This window comes from Trachypithecus francoisi, unplaced genomic scaffold, assembly GCF_009764315.1.
Source record: "Trachypithecus francoisi isolate TF-2019V2 unplaced genomic scaffold, Tfra_2.0 Lachesis_group3, whole genome shotgun sequence".
Classification (NCBI taxonomy): Eukaryota; Metazoa; Chordata; class Mammalia; order Primates; family Cercopithecidae; genus Trachypithecus; species Trachypithecus francoisi.
In genome coordinates this window covers 116,594,974-116,608,363 of record NW_022681468.1, presented here as the reverse complement: position 1 = coordinate 116,608,363, position 13,390 = coordinate 116,594,974, and the positions used below count along the sequence as shown (strand labels likewise).

General features: G+C 37.8%; 1 protein-coding gene across 2 annotated transcripts in view; it reads left to right on the top strand.

Annotated features, from left to right (window-relative positions):
- The first annotated feature begins 6,872 nt into the window (after positions 1-6,872).
- Positions 6,873-13,390, top strand: part of BBS4 (Bardet-Biedl syndrome 4) — a 48,385-nt gene continuing 41,867 nt past the window's right edge. For both annotated transcript variants that reach the window (XM_033189469.1, XM_033189468.1), the window contains exon 1: positions 6,873-6,947. The gene's annotated coding sequence lies outside the window, so the exon portion shown is untranslated. The remainder of the gene's footprint in view (positions 6,948-13,390) is intronic.

Below are 13,390 nucleotides of genomic sequence, written 5' to 3'. Positions count from 1 at the left end.
GGCAACGTAGTGAAACCCCGTCTCTACTAAAAAAATACAAAAAATTAGCTGGAAATGGTGACGTGCGCCCGTAATCCCAGCTGCTAGGAGGCTGAGGCAGGAGAATCGCTTGAACCCAGGAGGCAGAGGTTGCAGTGAGCCGAGATCGTGCCATTTCACTGCAGCCTGGGCAACAAGAGCAAAATTCCGTTTCAAAAAAAAAAAAAAAAAATAGCACGGTTAATGTTACTGGGTTTTAAATATTAAAAACGTAGGAAAGAAAATACTTCTACACAATCTTAAAGTGTAAAAGATAACGGGTAGCATAACATTGCTACAAATATAGCTTATCCTTTAGTGCTCATCACAGGTGTTTGTGTAACAGAATATGAACTTGAGTCTGTGACGGCAGAATTGTCCTGTACATTTGAATGTCTAATACTGTTTTAAAGAGAATAGTTTTTGTTTTGATGTGACTTTAGCAATTAAGCCTGAAGTTAACTATTTTCATTGTTGTCAGATTTATTGCTAGTGTTATGTTTATAGTAATTTTCATCTTTTCAAGTTAGCAATGCATGGAAATTTGAATTTCTGCCCTTTTTTGAAAAGTGGTCTTTTATTTATTTATCTTTATTTTTATTTATTTATTCTTTTTGGAGACGGAGTCTCAATCTGTCGCCCTGGCTGGAGTGCAGTCGTGCGATCTCGGCTCAGTGGAACCTCTGCCTCCCGGGTTCAAGCGATTTTTCTGCCTCAGCCTCCCGAGTAGCTGGGATTACAGGCCCTCACCACCACGCCCGGCTAATTTTTGTATTTTTGCAGAGACGGGGTTTCACCATGTTGGCCAGGCTGGTCTGGAACTCCTGACCTCGTGATCTGCCCACCTCGGCCTCCCAAAGTGTTGGGATTACAGGCGTGAGCCATTGCCCCTGGCCTTATCTTTTAATACAATTAAAAGAACCCAGTAATCCTACTCCTAGACCTGTGTCCCATAGAAAAAAAAATTAAACATGAGCACGTAGTACTAGGGCATTCATTGTAGTACTGTCTGTAGTGTCAAAATGCTGGAAGCAAATGAAATGCCCATTAATAGGGTAATTGATGACTTCAGATATTTCCATACTGTGGAATATTATGCAGTCATTAAAAAGAATGTTACAACTAATTGCTTTTCCTCTCAGAAGCCCCTCTCTCTTATTAGAGAAAGCTGTTCTCCTTTCTTTCTTCTGCCTATTAAACCTCGGCGCCTAAACTCAGAAAAAAAAAAAAAAAAAAAAAAAGAATGTTACGACTATTGACTTGGAGGGACTTCCATGGTGTACATTTAAATAAAAGGTAGTTTTGAAGTGGGATATATTATGTGATCTTAATTCATAACACAAAGGAAAACATATAGATCTGTGTAGGTAAGGATATATGGATATGGAGTAGAGAAAAGGAAAAGACTCAAAACTCACAGAATTTTTGAAGAAATGTATGGGTAAAAATCTAAGACGGCTACAGTCAAGGACTTGAGGCCAGAAGACATCCCATTAAAACTGAGTAAAACTAGCCCAGTGTGGGACACAGAAATTCTAATATGCTACCAAAATTACTTATGGATTGCTACCAGTTCCTAGAAGGGAAAACTGAGGACTGCTATTTGTATTTTCAGTATATATAATAGTTTAGAATTCTTACAAAATGAACAGACAAGCTGTACTTGGTGGCTTATGCCTGTAATGCCAGCACTTGGGGAAACTGAGGTGGGAGGATAGCTTGAGTCCAGAGGTTCGAGACCAGCCTGGGCAACATGTTGGAGCCCCATTTCTACAAAAAACACAAAAATTATCCAGACATGGTGGCATGTACCTGTTGTCCCAGCTGCTTGGGAGGATCATCTGAGCCTGGGGCAAGCTGAGGCTCCAGTGAGCCATGATCATGCCTCTGTACTCCAGCAGGGACAGAATGAGACCTTGTCTGAAAAAAAAAATACAAAAACTAAAAATGAATGAGCAACTAGCTCTGGCTTTCATGATTTGTGCTTATAAATTTTTTTATAATGCCCTGATTCCCATTATTTGATGTATTTGGATAAATACCTGTCATCCTGTAAATTAAAGGATTAAACTAATAAGAGCAGAAAACAGAAATTAGCACACTAGTTGATCTAGCTCAGATATAGTGCCTGTGTATCAGGTGCTCCATGAATATTTGTTGGATGAATAAATGATCATAAAACTATATAAAAATGAAGAAATAACAGAAAAAATAATTTGTTCTATATACATCCTATGAATGAGATTGAGTGGGTTAATAGAACCCTTTCCATCTCAGAATGTTCTGGAAAGTCTTGAGTAGAAGACTTATCAAAAAATAATTCTACTTTGTGCCGAAAGAAGGATTGCTGACTTTTGAAGGTGCTTTTTGAGTCTTTAACATTCTTTACTAATATATTCCCCAAAGTTAAAAAATTCTAGTTAGATTTTAAAAGATAGTTCTTTAACATTTAAAAAACAGTTTTGTTGAGTTATAATACACATACCATAAAATTTACCCAATTTAAGTACATCGTTTGATCAGTTTTAGTAAATTTATATAGTTGCACAGCTGCCATCAGAGGCTACTTTTAGAACGTGTCCGTCATTCCAAAAGGGTTCCTTGTGTCGGTGGAATTGCTGGGTTGTATTGTTTAAGTATTTGTTTAAAAAAACAGAAACAAATCTGCCTGACTTCTGCAGGCTATATACCAGTTCACATTTCCATGAACAATGCATGAGGGTTATGATTTTTCCACATCCCTGTCAACACTTGGTTTGTCAGTTTGTTTTTATTTAGCCATTCTAGTGGATGGGTAGTGATAGTATATGGTGGTTTTAATTTGTATTTCCTTCATGAATAATGATATTGAAGAATTTGTATATGTTTATTTTCCACACATATCTCTTTGGTGAAATGTCTCTATAAATTTTTGTGCATTTTAAAATCAAGATCATTAACCAAAACAACAAATAAGTATTCTCTTTTATTTTGAGGATTAATTTTTGTTGTTGTGAAATATATACCTAATATACCTCTAAAAGAGTGGTTAGAATGTTGTATGTATGCTTTAAAGGATAATATAATGGCAACTTGTGTTCCTACTGCGCAGATTAGGAAATGGGTCATTAATAACTTTGAAACCTCCTAAATGCCTCTCTCCTGCGTTTTCCTTCCACCACATCACATGTAATGTTTCTTCAATTTTATATTAATATTTTGCATTTTTTATAGTTTTACCATATATATTTTTATATATATCCTTAAACAATATATTAGTTTTTAAAATTTGTTATTAAGCTTCGGTTTATTCATTTTTTTCAACACTGTGTAGTATCCTATTGTTGTAAAGTATGTCAGTTAACTTATCCATTCCTCTAGATGGAGATTAGGATTATTCCTGGTTTTTAGTTATTAAAAACAATGCTGCTGCTGGGTGCGGTGGCTCACACCTGTAATCCCAGCACTTTGGGAGGCCGAGGCAGTGGATCACGAGGTCAAGAGATGGAGACCATCCTGGCCAACTTGGTGAAACCCCGTCTCTACTAAAGATATAAAAATTAGCTGGATGTGGTGGTGCGCGTCTGTAGTCCCTGCTACTCGGGAGGCTGAGGCAGGAGAATCACTTGAACCCAGGAGGCGGAGGTTGCAGTGAGCTGAGATTGTGCCGCTGCACTTCAGCTTGGCAGAGCGAGACTTTGTCTCGAAAAAAAAAAAAAAGCTGTTAAAAATAGGGCCAGGACTAAGGAAAGGTAAGTGAGGTGCTTAGGGTTCACATTTTATGGAGTAAGTACCCCCTCAAGGTTTGTACCCTGGGTACCTCACATGCCTCACTTTCGTCCTAGCCCTGAGCATTATTATGTAGGTCTTCTGATGTAATATCTAAGAGTCTAAGGTATACCTAGAAACAGATTGCTAGGTAATAGAGTATTACTTGCAGGAAACTGTATGGTGATTGTAACAATTTATGCTTCTACCATCAGTCATTATGGTGGATATGAAATTATGTCTTAATGGGATAATTTACATTGCCCTGTTTTTTTTTTGTTTTTTTGTTTTTTTGAGATAGAGTCTTGCTCTATCACCCAGGCTGGAGTGCAGTGGCGTGATCTTGGCTCACTGCAACCTCCGCCTCCTGGGCTCAAGTTATCCTTCCATCTCAGCCTCCCGAGTAGCTGGGACCACAGGTACAGGCCACGCTCGGCTAATTTTTGTATATTTTGTAGAGATGGAGTTTTGCCATGTTGCCCAGGCTGGTCTTAAACTCCTGAACTCAACAGCCTGCCTTGGCATACCGAAGTGCTGGGATTACAGGCGTGAGCCACCACACCTGGCTGTTGGTTTTGAGCCTGTTTCTCAGGCTGGAGTGCAGTGGTTGGATCATGGCTTGCTGCAACTTGGCCTCCTGGGCTTAAGAGATCCTCCCACCTCAGCCTCCTGAGTAGCTAGGACTATGGGCACGTGCCACTGTGCCTGACTAATTTCTAAAGTTTTTTAAATAGAGGCAGGGTCTCGCTATTTTGCCCAGGCTGGTCTCAAATTTCTAGGCTCATGTGATCCTCCTGCCTCAGCCTCCCAAAGTGCTGGAATTATAGGCATGAGCCACCACACCTGGCTGATCTGTCTTAAACTAGAGAATTTCATTTTTTTCTACCTCCTTTCTTGCTTTTTTTTTTTTAAAAAAAACTGAATTTGCATCTGTTCCGCCTCCCTTTCTGCTCCTCTTACTTCATTCCTTGGAAGTTATACTTTGCCTTCCTTTAATGAGTACCAAAGAAATTAAAAAATACGTGTTTACTGTAAGTCCAAGCTTAAATGTTGCTAATACAGGGACCATCAAATGCTTTACTACCATCTATTGCCATCTGCAAATGTATGCCATTGTTGTTTAGTTTTGTAATTCCTAATGTATTTTAATTAAACACCACAAATTATGCTTTTTTTTGGTTTTATTCAGTCAGTAGATGCTTAGAATACTTGCTTATCTTACCAATTCCTTTGCTCATTCAACTCCTTCATCTTAGGATTATTTTTCTTTTTCCTAATATATTTTCATTAAAAGTTTATTTGGTGAGAATCTAAAAACTCTCAAATTCTGAAAGTTTTAAAAATTTGCCTTTGTTTAAAATTAGTTTTGATGGATGTGAGAATCTAGATCAGGTGTTGGCAAACTTTTTTTTTGTCAAGAGCCAGATAGTAAATATCGTGGGCTTTGTGGGCCATGTAGTCTCTGTGATAACTACTCAACAATGGTGTTGTAGGACAAAAGCAACCATAGACATTTCTATAAACATGAGTGTGGGTATGTTCCAACAAAATTTTGTTTATAGACACTGAAATTTGACTCAGAATTTTCATGTGTTAAAATATTTTTTGAATTTTTTCAACCATTTAAAAATGTAAAAATCATTTTTAGCTTGTGGACCAAATAAAAAACAGGATGCATTTGACCTGTGGGCCATACTTAGCTGACGTCTGGTCTAAATTAACATTCATTTTACTTAGTACCTGACACTGGAGTAATTATTCTGATGATGTCTTATTGTGATATTGTCTTCCATTTTTAATTGTTGAAGAGCCAACTGTCAGTGTGTCTTTTTTGTTTTTCTTTTCCTCTTTTTTTTTTTTTGAAATAGAGTTTTGCTCTTATCACCCAGGCTGGAGTGCAGTGGCGTGATCTTGGCCCACTACAGCCTCTGCCTCCTGGGTTCAAGTGATTTTCCTGCCTTGGCCTCCCAAATAGCTGGGATTACAGGTGCCCACCACCATACCCAGATAATTTTTGTATTTTTAGTAGAGATGGGGTTTCACCATATTGGCCAGGCTGGTGTTGAACTCCTGACCTCAGGTGATCCACCTGCATCGGCCTCCCAAAGTGCTGCGGTTACAGGTGCGAGGCACGGCATCTGGCCTTTCTTTATTTTTTTTTTTAAGACGGAGTCTCGCTCTGTCCCCCAGACTTGGGGGCAATGGCACGATCTTGGCTCACTGTAACCTCTGCCTCCCAAGTTCAAGCCATTTTCCTGCCTCAGCCTCCCAAGTAGCTGGGACTATAGGCATGTGCCACCACGCCTGGCTAATTTTTGTATTTTTAGTAGAGATGGGGTTTCACCATGTTGGCCAGGCTGGTCTTGAACTCCTGACCTCAAGTGATCCTCTCCCCTTGGCCCCCCAAATAACTGTCCTTTCTTTGTTGGTAATCTGGTGATATATTTTATTGTTTGGCTGCTTTTAAGAGCTGCTTCTTGTCTCTGGTGCTGTTCATTATGATGTGTCTAAGAATGTATTTATTTTCATTTAACCTGGTCAGGATTTGTTGAGTATCCAGAAACTAAGGATTGGTGTTTCTCAATACATCTGGAAAAATTTCAGCCATTATTTTTGCTTATATTGTGGTATGTCATAGGAAGATGATAAAAAAATTAATTTGATGGTTTTCTACGAGGTTATAGTGTAAAATAACTATCCCCGTTTTAGAATTGAGTGCTAGACAGTGTCTGTGTAGATGACCTCATAAGCTTCCTTTTATCAAACAGTGATCACTTTTTTCGTTTGGTTGCTGAGAAGTATGGCATCAAGTATAATACTAATATGAGGTGTTTAAGAACTTAGTATATTTCTTATGCACATTTTACTATATACTATAATTATACATTAAAAATGCACATTGTAAATATAAATATGCATTATACATTGTTAATTGTTTGGATACCAAAAGTATGACTTGACATTTGTTTTTTAAACCATATTCAAATTAACTCTTTGTATCAGAATATGGATTTAATGGATTAAATTGCATAATTGGTGAGCTGCTGATTATTCTGGTTATTTGGATGCTTCTTTAAGTTAGCAACTTTATATTGTGATCCTTCAATATAGACTACTTATTTCATTTCAGAGAACTCAATTTCCTGCATCTACTGAGTCTCAAAAACCACATCAGAAAAAAGGTCTGTATGCAATTTCATTGTATGTGTATATTTGCACAGGTTTCTCTCTCTCTCTCTCTCTTTTTTTTTTGGAGACAGAGTCTCACTGTCGCCCAGGCTGGAGTGCAGTGGCACAGTCTCGACTCACTACAACCTTTGCCTCTGGGGCTCAAGCAGTTCTCCTGCCTCAGCCTCTCGAGTACCTAGGATTACAGGCACACGCCACCACAGCTGGCTAACTTTTGTGTTTTAGGAGCAAACTGTCAGTGTGTCTTTTTGGTTTCTGTCAGTGTGATGAGGTTTCACCGTGTTTGCCAGGCTCGTCTTGAACTCCTGGCCTCAGGTGATCCACCCACCTCGGCTCCCAAAGTGTTGGGATTACGGGCGTGAGCCACCGCGCCCGGCCAGGTGTCTCTCTCTTGTTGATTCTCTTTTCTATTCCATATGATTTCAAAATGAGTGTTGGGAAAAGAAGTAATAGTCTAAATGTTCTGTCACATCTAGCTTTTATTTAATAGAGTTATTAGATATTAGGAGGTTGGTTTGACTTGGAAATTATTTAAATGGGGTTTGATTATTAAGTAAGTGTGTACTAATTTTCTGCTTCTGGAAAAACCACTCTGTGAAGTTCCGGATACCTTTTTGCTTTGTTGGTTTCTAGTTTAATTTTATTGTGGATAGAGAACATTCTTTATATGGTTTGTTTTATGGCCCACAGCGTGGCCTTTGTTGGTGAATGTTCCACGTGCACTTGGAAAGAGTGTGTATTCTGCTCTTGTTGGAGGTAGCATTCTGTAAATGTCAATTAGGTCAAGTTGGTTGATAGTGTTCTGTATATGCTTACAGATATTCATATTCTTACTGATGTAGTTACTGATTGGAAGGGTGATAGAAGAGTGTTGAAGTGTGCAAATGTACTTGTGGATTTGTTTCTACTTTCAGTTCTATCAATTTTTGATTTGTGTATTTTGAAGATCTGTTGTTGGATGCATATACATTTAGGATTGTCTGATTTCTTGGCAAATTGATGCGTTTGTCATTATGTAATATTCCTCTTCAGTTTCTGATAATATTCCTTGTTTGAAGTCTACTTTGATAATATTTTAGTTTTAGTTATTTATTTAGCTATTTTAGTTTTGTTTTGGCCAGTCTTTGAATGGTATCAACGTATAATTTTCGTAGAGTAAAATTCCCTTTTTTTTGTACAAATTCTGAGTTTCGACAAATGAAACTAGCCATGTAATCAGTACTAGCACCATAATCAAGTTATAAAAATTTAATTACTCCCCCAAAATTCACCTTTACTTTGTAGTAAACCACTTCTTCCATTCCCAATTGCTGGGAGCCATTAATCTGTTTCTTTCTTCCTAGTTTTGCCTTTCTCAGAATGCCAAATAAATGGACTCATACATTATTATTTTGAGAGAGAGGGTCTTGCTCTGTCACCCAAGCTAGAGTACAGTGGTGTGATTATAGCTCACTGCAGCCTCAAACTCCTGGGTTCAAGCAGTCTTCCCTAGTACCTGGGTCTATAGGTGCATGCCACCATGCCTAGCTAATTTTTAAAATTTTTTCTAGAAACACGGGGGTCTGGCTCTATTGCCCAGGCTGGTTTTGAACTCCTGGCTTCAAGTGATAGTACATCTTCCGCCTTCTGAGGTACTGAAATTATAGGCATGAGCTATTGCACCTGAGTTATGTAAATTTTTCAGTGGCTTTTTAAACCTCATACAATGTTTGTTTGTTTGTTTGTTTTTGAGACGGAGACTTGCTGTGTCGCCCAGGCTGGAGTGCAGTGGTGCGATCTCGGCTCACTGCAACCTCTACCTCCTGGATTCAAGCGATTCTACTGTCTCAGCCTCCCAAGTAGCTGGGATTACAAGCATGCACCACCATGTCTGGCTCATTTTTAAAATTTTTAGTATGGATGGGGTTTCACCGTGTTGGCCCGGCTGGTCTTGAACTCCTGACCTCAAGTGATCCACCTGCTTTGGCCCCGCAAAGTACTGGGATTACAGGCATAAGCCACTGCATCCAGCACAATATAGGGAAGTATTACAAAAACAGGAGAAATATCATCCTTAAGGATTAATGGACTTTAATTAACAAATTAAAAATCAAAGTAGTACTTTGAATAAAAAGCTGTCACATTTTACTGTGAAATCCTCAGACTTTTTTAAAACCTCTAGTTCAGATTTTTTCAGCTTTGGCATGAATGATATTTTGAGCAAGATCAATCTTTGTTGGGAGAGTTGTCCTGTGTATTGTAGGATGGTTAACAACATCCCTGGCTTCTACCTAGTAGATGACAGTAGCAGTTAATTGTAACAACCAAGTGTCTCCAGATGTTGCCAGTTATTCCTTCTGGGGCAAAATTGTTTCCACTTGAGAACCACTGCTCTGGTTGAGTAGTATAATACTTGGAAATAGAAGGCAGGAAGTTGGTAAGTGTGTAAAGAATTCACACAGCAGTTGGGTTAGCAAGTTGAGAGCCTTTATTTGAACAAGTAGCAACTGGAGGCATTTTGACTGAGAATGGATGTTGTCCCTCCCTTTCACCCTTTCCTTCTCAGCTTGAGAGGTCCATATCCTAGTTTGACTCTTTAGTTTTGAGGGTGATGACTGCCAACTGTGGAAGGGGTAAACAGATTTCTATGTGGTATTTTTGTCCAAATGTATCAGGACTTTTTCAAGAACAGGCAATGAAATTGTTGATCAGAACTACTTGATGGTTCTGAGAAAATAATATCCTACATGAGGCTACTGAAGTCCTCTTCCTTTTGCCCCGTGATGTGACCTTAGGTGACTTTCTTCTGGCTTTCAGTTGAAGATCTTAGCCATCACTGAGGTGAGTGAACTGATTTACTGCTTAAGTCTATTTCCTTCCTTAAAGGAATCTTCATTGAATACTTTACTCATTTTGGGGTGGCCATAGCTGAGGATGAGTTTTGTCAACAACCTGAGACAATATACTCACTATGTGAGAAGCTTGATCTCAGCTTGATATCTGGTTTTAGAGTAATTTTTAATAGAATAATTTATTATGGTAAAATATACATAAAATTTACCATTTTTAAGTGTGTAAGTCAGTGACATTAAGTACATTTACAAAGTTGTGTATCCATCACCACTGTCCATTTCTAGAAGTGTTTCATCATTCCAAAGAGAAGCACTGTACCCATTAAGCAATAAATCTCCACATCCTCTTCTCTCCCCAGATCCTGGTAATCTCCATTCTATTTTCTGTGTCTATGAATTTGACTATTCTAGGTTTTTCATATAAGGTGAATCATAAAATATTTGCCCTTTTCTGTCTGGCTTATTTGACTCAGCATTTTCAAAGTTCATTCATGTTGTAGCATGTATCAGAATTTCATTCCTTTTTAAGGCTGAATAATATTCTTGTGTATGTATATATCACATTTTGTTTATCTGTTGAGGGGCATTTGGGTTGTTTTCCTTATATGTTTTCTTTATATGTCAGTAATTCTTAAAGAATTTAAAGGTTGTAGAAAGTAGGAACTTTGTAGATGTTCTAGAAATATGTCATTTCCTGTACTGTATATAATAATGTATTCTACAGACTAATTACTGTGTATATATTTGGTTCTCATAAGTGATTTTGTAGATGCTATACATGCTCTTGACTTCATTAATCTTTTCCTTTTGCTTATTTTGGTCCTTGTGTATACAGAATTGTAGAGTTACAAGGTAATTTAGTTGTTATCTAATTCACCCTGAAGTCTACATGAAACCACTCTTACAGAGTCTTTGATAAGTAGTTACCGAATCTCACCCTTTCTACTGTGATAGTGAATGACTTTCATTGATTAGCTTTTTGAAAGAATAGTTTATCTTACTTGTCTTGGTATCCTCACCTCTGAGTCTATTTGTCTATTGTAATCTGGCTTTTGCTCTACCACTCCACTGATTAAATTGATGAGCTAAGCATTGTTGTTTTTTTTTTTCTCACTGCAACCTCTGCCTCCCGGGTTCAAGTGATTCTCTTGCCTCAGCTTCCCGAGTAGCTGGTATTACAGGCGCTCACCACCACACCTGGCTAATTTTTTTGTATTTTTAGTAGAGACGGGATCTCATTATGTTGGTCAGACTGGTCTCGAACTCCTGACCTCATGATCCACCCGCCTTGTCCTCCCAAAGTGCCGGGATTACAGGTGTGAACCACCGTGCCTAGCCCAATTCTGTTTAATTTTTGAGGAACAATGTTAACTTCTAATTTAAATGGAAGGTAGTATATATCTAATTTTTCTCTATTATTTTTAATTTCAATGCTAGTAAATCTTTAAATCTGAAGTACACACTTGGATTTTGACAGATATGTATACTCATGTACGTATTTATATTCCTGTAATCATCAGGTCAAATTAAACATTTTTATCACCTAGAAAGTTTCCTCATGCCTTTTTCCAGGAAGTCTTCTGCTTCACTTCCCCAGATGTAGCCATCATTCTGATTTCTGCCCCTGTAAATTGATTTTGAACTTTCCTATAAGTTGTGCTTGAGCTTCACACAAAGAGAGCCATACAGTATCTACTATTTAGCTTTTGGCAACTTTTATACAATATGTTGTTTTGGAGATTCATCCATGTTGTTATATGTATCAGTAGTTCTTTTATTTGAAAATGCTGTCTAATATTCAGTTGCATGCATATACCACTGTTTGTCCATTCTCCTGTTAATGAACATTTGCAGCGTTTCTAGTTTTTGAGTACTGTGAAAGTTCCTATGATTATTTACTTATTTATTTATTTATGGAGTCTTGCTTTGTTGCCCAGGCTGGAGTGCAGTGGTGCAATCTTAGCTCACTGCAACCTCCGTCTCCCGGGTTCAATCGATTCTTCAGCTTCAACCTCCTGAGTAGCTGCGACTACAGGCGTGTGCCACCATGCCCGGCTAATTTTTGTATTTTTGTAGAGACGGGGTTTCACCATATTGGCCAGGCTGGTCTCGAATTCCTGACCTCATGATCCGCCCGCCTCGGCCTCCCAAAGTGCTGGGATTACAGGCATGAGCCACCGCGCCCGGCCTGAACATGTATTTACTGGGTTTTTTTTGTATGTGCATGTGGCATGTGTTTTCACTTGAATAAGTGCCTAGGGAGTGGAATTGCTGGGTCATATGTGAACTGTTCGTTTTAACTTAATAAATTGCCAAAGTATTTCTCTAAGTGGTTGTACAATTTTATCCTACCACCAGCAACATGTGAGGATTCTATTTGCCTACTTTCTTGCCAACATTTGTTACTATCAGGCTTTTTCATATTAGACTTACTGGTGGTTTGTATTGTGTTTTATTGTGATTTTAATTTGCATTACCCTAATGGCTAGTGATGTTGAACACCTTTTCATATACTTATTGGTCATATCTTTCGTGTAGTGCCTGCTCAAGTTTTTTGCCTATTTTTAAATTTTTTTTCCTTATTGATTTGTGAGACTTCTTTATATATTCTGAATGTAAGTCCTTTGTCTGTTATATTTGTGGTCAATATTTCCCCCCAGCCTACCTTCATTTTGTTAAGGTATCTTTCAATGATCAGAAGTTTTAATTTTGATGAAGGCCGATTTACTATTATTTTTCTTTTGTGATGAATGCTTTCTGTGTCTTGTCTGGGAAATCTTGATCCTTACCCCAGGCTGAGTTGTGTGTCCCCTCCCTTTTCTGCATTAATATCGTAGAAACTAATTTTTTGGTTTTAGAAAATGTCTAATTTGGCTCAAATTTTGGATACCTTTCTATTGAAATACATATGCAGAAAAGTACATACATAAATCATAATTGTACTGTGCAGTGAATTTTTATAAAGTAAACATACCCATGTAATCACCATCTAGATTAAGGTATAGAATATTATCAGTGCCCTCCAGGCTGCCTCCTTATTCCCTACCAGTCATTAACCACCCCTCCCAAAGGTAGTAACTTGTATTTAACTTCTATCTTCTAGATCAGTTTTGCCTGCTTTTGAATTTAATGTAAATGGAATCATGCAGGATGTACTTTTTAATATCTGGCTTCTTTGTTCAGAATTACGTTTGTGAGATTCATCTATGTTGTTGCATGTAGTAGTGGTTGGTTGTTTTCTTCCTTGTTGTATATTCCATTATGGGGCTCTACCTAAGTCTATTCATTTTATACTTGATGAACATTTGAGATGTTTTTATATTGATGTATTATGAATAATGCCACCATGAAGAGCTTATGTGTACACATACATATTTAGGAGTAGGATTTTCAGGGTCACCAAGGATATATTTAGGCTCAGTAAATATTAGCAAGCAGTTTTCAAAATGTGGTTAATATAATCCCCATGTGTAAAATAAAGGTGTATGAACACACACACACACACTTGCTCATATGCTTATATGTGCATAGAAATTCCTTGAAAATACTCAAGAAATTCTTCCCCTCTGGTGAGGGACAGGAATGGAGTGGGTCTTTTGTTTAAT